Source organism: Heloderma suspectum, chromosome 9, assembly GCF_057233095.1.
Source record: "Heloderma suspectum isolate Gila_16-S chromosome 9, 16-S_ref, whole genome shotgun sequence".
NCBI classification, from domain to species: domain Eukaryota; kingdom Metazoa; phylum Chordata; class Lepidosauria; order Squamata; family Helodermatidae; genus Heloderma; species Heloderma suspectum.
Window position 1 is genome coordinate 46,627,620 of NC_139466.1, and position 8,737 is coordinate 46,636,356.

Sequence of the window (8,737 nt, forward strand, 5' to 3'; positions counted from 1 at the left end):
GAAAGGGCTACATAGAGGCTAAGTATTACTTCTGTAATTATTAATTAATAAAATAGTCTGGATGAGCCCTTTGCCAGAAAAGGCGTTGCTTTATGTCTCTGAGCCCCATACTTTAAAAAATATTCAAAAATTTACATACTAGATACTATGTGCTATAGAGATAATAGGTACTAATCTCTGTGTTAAATAAGACTGAACATTAAAAGAGACACCATGTTCCTAGCTTCAAAATGAGGACCGCACACCTATGGCTGTCATGTTAATTCCATAAAATGGCAAAGACAATGCAAGACATATATTGTGTTCTTTGTTTGGATCTGCTTCTATTGACAGTAGTGTGTAACATTTCACTGAGTTCTTCCTCATTCACCAATGCGAGGTTTAAGAGAAAGAGCCATGGTGCAGTGGCAGTGTGCATGGAGTGCGCATGGAGAAGATCCCACTGTAAGCCTCTTTTGTCTTGGGCACCTCTATGTCTAAAATCCTGGAGAGCTTCAGCAGGTCAGCGCAGACAATCCAGAGCTAGAAGCACCGATAGTTCAATTTGGCATCAGATCGTGTTCTTTGTCCATAAGCCTGCCCAGAGAATAATTTTGTGAGCTGCAAATCCTTGTCTCTCTCCTCTTCATCATGCTTCACTCACTGCACAACCAGATCCCTTGTCTTACTGTTTCTGCATTGCAAAGGTTAGCTTCCTACTGATATGAATGCAAACGTCTCCTATCTCATATTCCCTTATTTCCTGCCAAGTGAGGAACCAGCTGTGAACAGGTGATCTCTGTTTGCCTCTCTACCTAAACAAATGTATACATATCTCTGCATCCTTACATACTACAAAGTTCAATGAAGTTCCATATCAGATCTCACCCTTAAAGTTTCCCACCAAACCACACCTCAAATGTGGTTTGAGGTGTCAGTCCACTTACAGTCCAGTAAGTGGACTGGAGCGGCGACTGTCGACCCTCCGGGGAATAAGAGAACACGAAGAGTTCTTGGACAGAATGCGGGAACTACAGCAGCAAAGGGCAGACCAGAAGCTTGAAGAGCAACAGCAAGATGAGGCAGTGGGAAATGCTGAGGTGAAGAAAAATGGAGTAGAGGTAGTCCTTGGAAAAGGGTGACAGTTAGGAGAAGAAGAACTAGACACCACTCTGCCCCAGTGGAAGCAGTGGAGCTGTGGAACCGATTCCAGGTACTTGCGGATGAGACTGCAGGACAGCCTGCAGAGGAAGAATCACAGGGGAACCTGCATGAGAGTGAGCAAGAAACTGAAGGTCAGTCAAACAGAGGCGATGAAACCCAGGCCTACAACAAGATGAAGAGAAGAGTGGTAGTAGTGGGAGACTCCTTGCTGCGTGGGATCGAGACCCAAGTATGCCGCGAAGACCCGTGGACTCGCCAGGTATGTTGTCTCCCGGGGGGACAAATTAGAGACGTGACTGAAAGGTTGCCTGCACTCATAAAGCCCACTGACAGGTATCCCTTTCTTCTCATCCATGTGGGAACAAATGACACTGCCAAGTGGAGCTATGAAGAAATCACATCGGACTTTGAAGCTCTGGGAAGGAAACTCAAGAACTTTGGGGCCCAGATAGTTTTCTCATCCATCCTTCCAGTAGTTAGAAGAGGGATAGAAAGGGAACGAAAAATACTCCGGGTGAATGACTGGCTACAAAGGTGGTGCCGACGAGAGAGATTTGGATTCTGGGACCACGGCTATACTTCCTGGAAGATGGGCTGTTGGCAAGGGACAGGTTGCACCTCACAAAGGATGGGAAGAATGTCTTTGGCCACAGCATGAAGAACTTCATCAGGAGGGCTTTAAACTGAATCCTACGGGGAAGGGAGATGTAATGTTGGGGGTAACAATGGACGTAGGCGCATGCACCGCAACGGAGAGAACAGCTCTGATAGCACCCAGTAATAGTCTTCAGACACATGTAGGAAGAAAGCCAGACTATGAAGCACATGGTCTTCGATGTCTATATACTAATGCCCAGAGTATGGGAAACAAACAGAACAAACTTGAACTCTTAATACAGGAGGGAAATTATGACTTGATGGGTGTAACTGAGACTTGGTGGGACGACTCTCATAACTGGAATACAGCAAATGAACTTGTTCAAAAAGAACAGGAGGAACAGAAAGGGAGGTGGGGTTGCACTGTATGTGAAAAATACATATCTCTGCACAGAAATACAGGAGGAGGAGCTTGGTAGCCACATCAAGAGCATCTGGATCAAAATAAATGGAGCAAAGAATAAAAGGAACCTGGTGGTCGGAATCTACTACCGGCCACCCAACCAAGGAGAAGACGAGGATGAAACTTTTGAAAATCAAATAGCCAAAGTTTTAAGGAAGCATGATGTGGTAGTAATGGGGGACTTCAATTTCCCCGATATTTGTTGGGAGACAAATTCTGCAAAACATGGCCCCTCCAGGAAATTCCTGATTTGTGTGGCGGATAACTTCCTCCTACAGAAAGTAGAGGAAGGAACTAGAGGATCGGCTATCCTTGACTTGATCCTAACCAGCAGAGATGACTTAGTGGATAAAGTAGGAGTTACAGGAACTCTGGGGGAAAGCGACCATGTTGTACTTGAGTTCTTGGTTCTAAGGGAAGCAAAAGCCGAGTGTAGTCAAACGCGTACCCAGGATTTTAGGAAAGCTGATTTTAATAAATTCAGAGCAATGATCAGTAAGGTCCCATGGCAAGCGACGCTAACGAGAAAAGGAGCCCAAGATGGGTGGGAGATTTTAAAAAAGGAAATTCTCAAGGCACAATTACACACAATTCCAACAAGAAGAAAAGGTGGAAGACAACAGAAGAAGCCAATGTGGCTTCACAAAAAGCTTAGGGATGACCTGAAAACAAAAAAGGACACATACAGGAAGTGGAAAGAAGGCCAAGTAACAAAGGAAGAGTACAGGCTGGTAGCACAGAATTGCAGGGATGGTGTCAGGAAGGCTAAAGCTGAGAACGAGCTGAGGTTAGCGAGGGATGCTAAAAACAAGAAAAAAGTCTTTCTTCAGCTACGTGCATAGTAAAAGGCAGAGGAAAGAAATGGTGGTTCAGCTATTAAATAAGGATGGCAAAACGATAACAGATGACAAAGAAAAGGCAGAGGTGCTCAATTCCTACTTTGGCCCAGTCTTCTCCCAAAAGAAAGTCTATGGCCCCCCTGGCAAAGGTGAAGTACAGGCTGAAGGGGCAGGATTGCAGCTTGAGATCGATAGGCATATGGTCAAGGAACACCTAATTACTTTGAATGAGTTCAAATCTCCAGGGCCAGATGAACTGTATCTTAGAGTAATAAAGGAACTGGCAGAAGAACTCTCAGAACCGCTGTCTATTCTCTTTGAGCAATCATGGAGGACAGGGGAAGTGCCAGATGACTGGAGGAGGGCTAATGTTGTCCCTATCTTCAAAAAGGCAAAAAAGGAGGAACCTGGGAACTACAGACCAGTCAGTCTGACATCAATCCCTGGGAAAATTCTGGAGCAGATGATAAAGCAATCCATCTGTAAGCACCTTGAAAACAATGCGGTGATTACTTGAAGCCAACATGGATTTATCAAAAACAAGTCCTGCCAAATGAATCTGATCTCATTTTTTGATCAAGTCACCTCCCTTGTGGACTGTGGGAATGCTATGGACATCATATACCTCGACGTCAGCAAAGCTTTCGACAAAGTGCCCCATGATCTCCTGATGAGCAAACTAGCTCAAAGTGGGCTAGATGAAACAACGATCCGGTGGATCCACAGTTGGCTACAGAATCGGACTCAAAGAGTGCTTATCAATGGGACCTTCTCAAACTGGGGAGAGGTAATGAGTGGGGTACCGCAGGGCTCAGTCCTGGGCCCAGCACTCTTCCACATTTGTATTAATGACTTGGAGGAGGAGGTGCAGGGAATGCTGATCAAATTTGCAGATGACACCAAATTGGGCGGGATAGCTAATACTTTGGAAGACAGAAACAAAATTCAAAGTGATCTGGATAGACTGGAGCGCTGGGCAGAAAACAACATTATGAAATGTAATAGGGATCAATGCACCTAGCAAAAAGAACCCCAATGCACAGTTACAAGATCGGGGATACATGGCTCAACCACACTACAAGCGAGAAGGATCTTGGAATTGTTGCAGATCACAAGGTGAAGATGAGCCAACAATGTGCTGTGGCTGCAAAAAAGGCCACTGCTATTCGGGCTGCATTAATAGAAACACAGTTTCCAAATCCCGGAAAGTACTAGTTCCCCTCTACTCAGCACTGGTTAGGCCCCATCTGGAGTCCTGTGTCCAGTTCTGGGCACCGCACTTTAAGAAGGATGCAGACAAGCTGGAGAGGGTTCAGAGGAAGACAACAAAGATGATTAGGGGACTGGAAACAAAGCCCTGTGAAGAGAGACTGAAAGAACTGGGCATGTTTAGCCTGGAGAAGAGAAGACTGAGGGGAGATAGGATAGTGCTCTTCAAATACTTGAAAGGTTGTCACAGAGAGGAAGGCCAGGATCTCTTCTCGATCACCCCAGAATGCAGGACACGGAATAATGGGCTCAAGTGACAGGAAGCCAGATTCCAGCTGAACATCAGGGAAAACGTCCTGACTGTTAGAGCAATATGACAATGGAACCAGTGACCAAGGGAGGTGGCGGGCTCTCCCACGCTGGAGGCGTTCAAGATGAGGCTGGACAGCCATCTGTCGGGGATGCTCTGACTTGGGTTCCTGCATTGAGCTGGGGGTTGGACTCGATGGTCTCGTAGGCCCCTTCCAACCCTACTGTTCTATGATTCTATGATTCCAAAGGCTACCTGCACCCTTTCTGCCTTTTACAACTGGAGCTCCCTCCCAGAACAACTACCCAGCACCATGTCCTTTTTACCTTAAAATGCATCTGTAAGCCCCACTTCTAGCTCAGCTCATCAGACCTCACCTCCAACTGAGCCGGAGCATAAGTCCACTTGCTCAGCTTCAGCCCCTGTTATCTGCCTTGTCTCTCCCTTCCCTCCTTCTGTAAGCCCCTTGAGGCAGAGAGCAGGCTTTTGTGTCTGGGTGTGTATTGAATTCGTACCTCACAGTGTACATTGATGGTGCTAAATCCATAAAGCAATGGCTTGCATCTCCTCCAAGGAGCAATGACAATGGCTGGAGTTTTCCACCCAGCAGCCTGTGGCTCTGAGCAGAGGTTGCTCCTGGAGTGGAGTCGCACTCAGACACATGGCTCACAGCTGCCATGTCTGGATGTCACCGGATCAAAAATCTGTGTGTGAAACTGAGCCAACCAGGGATGCGCCAAGCCCTGGGGCAGCACAAAGAGCTGGTTTATTTACTTCCTTCCAGTGTTTAACAAGTGAGACACTGTGCAGCATCTTGTTTGCAAAGGCTCTTGGCTCTCTAGGACGGGTGGCTTATTGCCTGCTTGCATTTCCTCAGCTCCTGCCGATTGGCTCTTTTCCATCCACAATTGGGTGAAACACTGCAGCATCACCCTGTCTCCTCTTCAGATGCAGTAGCTTTATTGCTTGGAGCTGTAAGACACCACAAGATACAGTAAAAAGGGAAAAAAACATACAGTCACATATTCGTATATACATACATACACATATCCAACAGGATCATCCCCCCTTAAGCTGTTTGGGATCTGGCATGTATTTTCCTTACTGCCGAGGCAAATTTTGCTACCTGGACAGTGGTAAAAACATCAATGCCAGAGAGAAGAGCACATATCTGGTCTAAGAGGGGTCTGTTTGACAGGGACTGGAGAATAATAGCAAGACATTTATGCCTAGGATGGTCATAGAGGGAACATCTTAGTAAATAGTAGGAAACAGCCTTAACCTCCCCAGACCCACAAATACAAAGTATTTGATGGATTAGAGTATTATCAGATCTCTCCTTCAGAAAGGCAGAAGGCATACACTGAAAGCATAATGCTGTGAATGATTTTCGGGGGCAGCGCACAGTAAGAGTTATAAAGTAGCTGTCCAGACCAAATGACATCTTATATAATGGGTACCAACAGGAATAAGACATCTGTGAGATTGTAACCAGGTCCAACCGCTTATAATAGATTTCTTTTTTTCTCTAAGTATCTGCTTGACTCTATCAGAAGTGAAAGAAGGTAAAGACTCCATATCAATCCCATAAACATGCAATATAGGTCTGGTCAAGTTTGCCCAAGACTTTTGGGATAAGGTCTGAAGTAGCTCTTTTTTTGGAAGGCGGGAGTCACTCATATAAAGGAGCTTGAACCAACATTAAGGAGGTGCAACATGGACAGACATTTTCACAGAAGTCAGCCCAACTTCTGCCCTTAGAAGTGATGCAGGAGTACCCTGGGGGACAGTTAAGAGGGATTTCATAAAAGAATTCTGGACCACCTCAAAAACAGAGGCATTTGTATGTCCTCAGACCTCTGCCCCACAGGACAGTTGTGAACTACCTTCTTCTGGAATACTTCAAGTGCCGGGGCAACCAAACTCCCCCCGGGGAGCTAAAAAAATGAAGCAGCGATTGGGTAGACTGAGATGATTTCAGCTTAGTTACATCTAGATGTTGGGCCGATCTACATTGCGCCTGCCCTCACAGTGAAGTCGGGGCCGTGTCGGGTTGTACGCTCTTGCAGTAAAACGCGATGATCTGCACTCACCCACTCTCCCCGCTCCACCCCCTCCTCGAACGCGGAGCACGGTTCACACGCTGGTGCCACGCAGCTCCCCAGTGAGGCGGCTCTGATTGGAGGAGCGGCAACTCCCCCCACCTCCGCCGATACCCCGCCTCCCCTCCCTCCCCTCCCTGTGTCCTTCTGCCGCCGGTCGATGGAAACCCACCGCACCTGTGTCACTGTTGATCCCCTGGTAGCTCTTTCTGGATACATTGTATATTGTTTCAGATCTGCATCCAACGCCATGGTTCAAGAACTGACAATGTTTTACAGGCTGCTGTTTCTCTCCACCAATGCCCTGATATGTGCTCTCAAGGCAGTGATCACTCTGGACCGGCTGTCATCCCAGCAGAGGAGGTCTTGGCTTTGGGTACTGCGATGGTACTGCCATCGCCGTCTGAACTTGTGTTCACGGATGCTGCGAAACATGGTCACCGTGGCACAGAACATGTGTTTTCTCCCTATCCCGAGGGTTTTCCGGAGGTACTGGGTGCGCCTGAGCAGCCAGGACTGGTGGGAGAGGCTTGTTCTGAAGGTCTGGAATGACAAACGCTGGGTCAAGCACTTCAGGATGCCTCATCGCACCTTCTTTCAGGTCACTGGTGAGGTGGCCCTGTTGTTGACCAGACACTCGACACAAATGCACAGCGCGATCCCGGTGGAGTCTACACTGCACTCCCTCCTCCCCCGGGGGCAAAGTGTCCCACCCTGGGCGGTGCTCAGGCATTTCATCTAGCATGGCCCTGAGAATGACCACGTGGGCATCTATGGAGGTGATGAGCGCCCTCCTATCCCTGCTTGCCGCCTCCTCATCCAGAGCAGATCTTCTCACATACTCCCTAAACACCTCCGCATCTCCTTCCATGACTGCGAGGACACAATCATTCTCCTCAGTTGCATGATGTGTTCAGCGATGTCGTTGGCTGCTCTACGGCTCTTTCTATTTCTGATCAGTGACAAGTGCGTAGCAGGGGATAAGGTGGCCTGCCTGTTGGTTACTAGATGCTCTGTTAGAGAGATTAGAAAGGGTTTAAGCATGCTGCGCAGTATAGCCTCTGGTGGCTGCCATAAAATGATAGCCACGGACAGGAATTGCGTTGAAAACGCTTCTCGCCCAACCTACGTTTGCCCCCACAATTGGCCATTGCCGCCCCAAGTAAAGCCCGGGTGACGTTAGAGGCATGGTGGCCAGTACTGTGGGTGAATTTGCTGGCGGGGACCATGGGGGAAGATTCCCTCCGCTTGGGACCCTGGGCAAGTATCGATCCTTCCAAGCTCTCATGGTTTCTGCTAGCTTCTCTCCTGTAGGGTTGTACAAAAGTGACTTACCTGTTCGCGGAATTGATTCGCGGTGGGGGGGGAGGCGCTCCGTCCCTCCCCCCAGTATCCTCGACGGGGGGGAGGTGATCGGGTCCTCCCCCCCGGAATCCTGCCCGGCTGGCTCCGCTCTGCGGCAGCTCCGCGGAGCCACTGGCCAGGGCCGTCTGCAGCCGGAGTTTGGACAGGCTGCTGCGGACACAAATGGCGGCCGCTGTAGCGGCCGCCATTTGCGTCCAGCCAAGCTGCCGTGATAGGCTACGTAAGTATTTATGTAGCCTATCATGGCTACCCCCCCAAAAAAAATCCCACCAGCGTATGCAAATGGCGACGGCTATGGCGACCGCCATTTGTGTTCCCTATTTTTCGCCGTTCTAGCCTACGTCTACGATTACGCAGAATCGGGGCTTCTCCGTGATGTTTTTTTTTCTAACTGAGGATGATCTTTGAAGCTTTGAAGTTGTGAAGCTTCACAACTTTGAAGCTTCAAAGATCATGCCTCAATTAGAAAAAGAAACATCTCAGAGAAGCCCCGATTCCACAACGATAACGCCTTAATTTAAAAAACACACATCCAGAGCTGGGGATAGGAGCGGGTAAAACTTAGTCTCATTTGAAGGGATACAACAACCCCCTGCTCAGTGCAGGAAGCCTGATTCCCAGGCGGCTGCCCATCCAACTACTGACCGGGGCCGACCCCACTTAGCATCTGAGATCAGAGAAGCGCGTGCAGGAAAACAGCACAGCGCTC

General features: G+C 48.2%; 1 long non-coding RNA gene across 2 annotated transcripts; it reads right to left on the minus strand.

Annotated features, from left to right (window-relative positions):
* Positions 1-362: 362 nt before the first annotated feature.
* Positions 363-8,528, minus strand: LOC146338685 (uncharacterized). Of its 2 annotated transcripts, none has more exons than XR_014784770.1 (3): positions 6,841-8,528; positions 5,077-5,533; positions 363-576 (listed from the first exon to the last, which is right to left on the minus strand). It is a non-coding gene; the product is annotated as an uncharacterized LOC146338685 (long non-coding RNA). The 2 variants fall into 2 exon arrangements; XR_014784771.1 differs by lacking the exon at positions 363-576 and having other exon boundaries at positions 4,700-5,533; positions 6,841-7,676; positions 7,999-8,528.
* Positions 8,529-8,737: the final 209 nt, after the last annotated feature.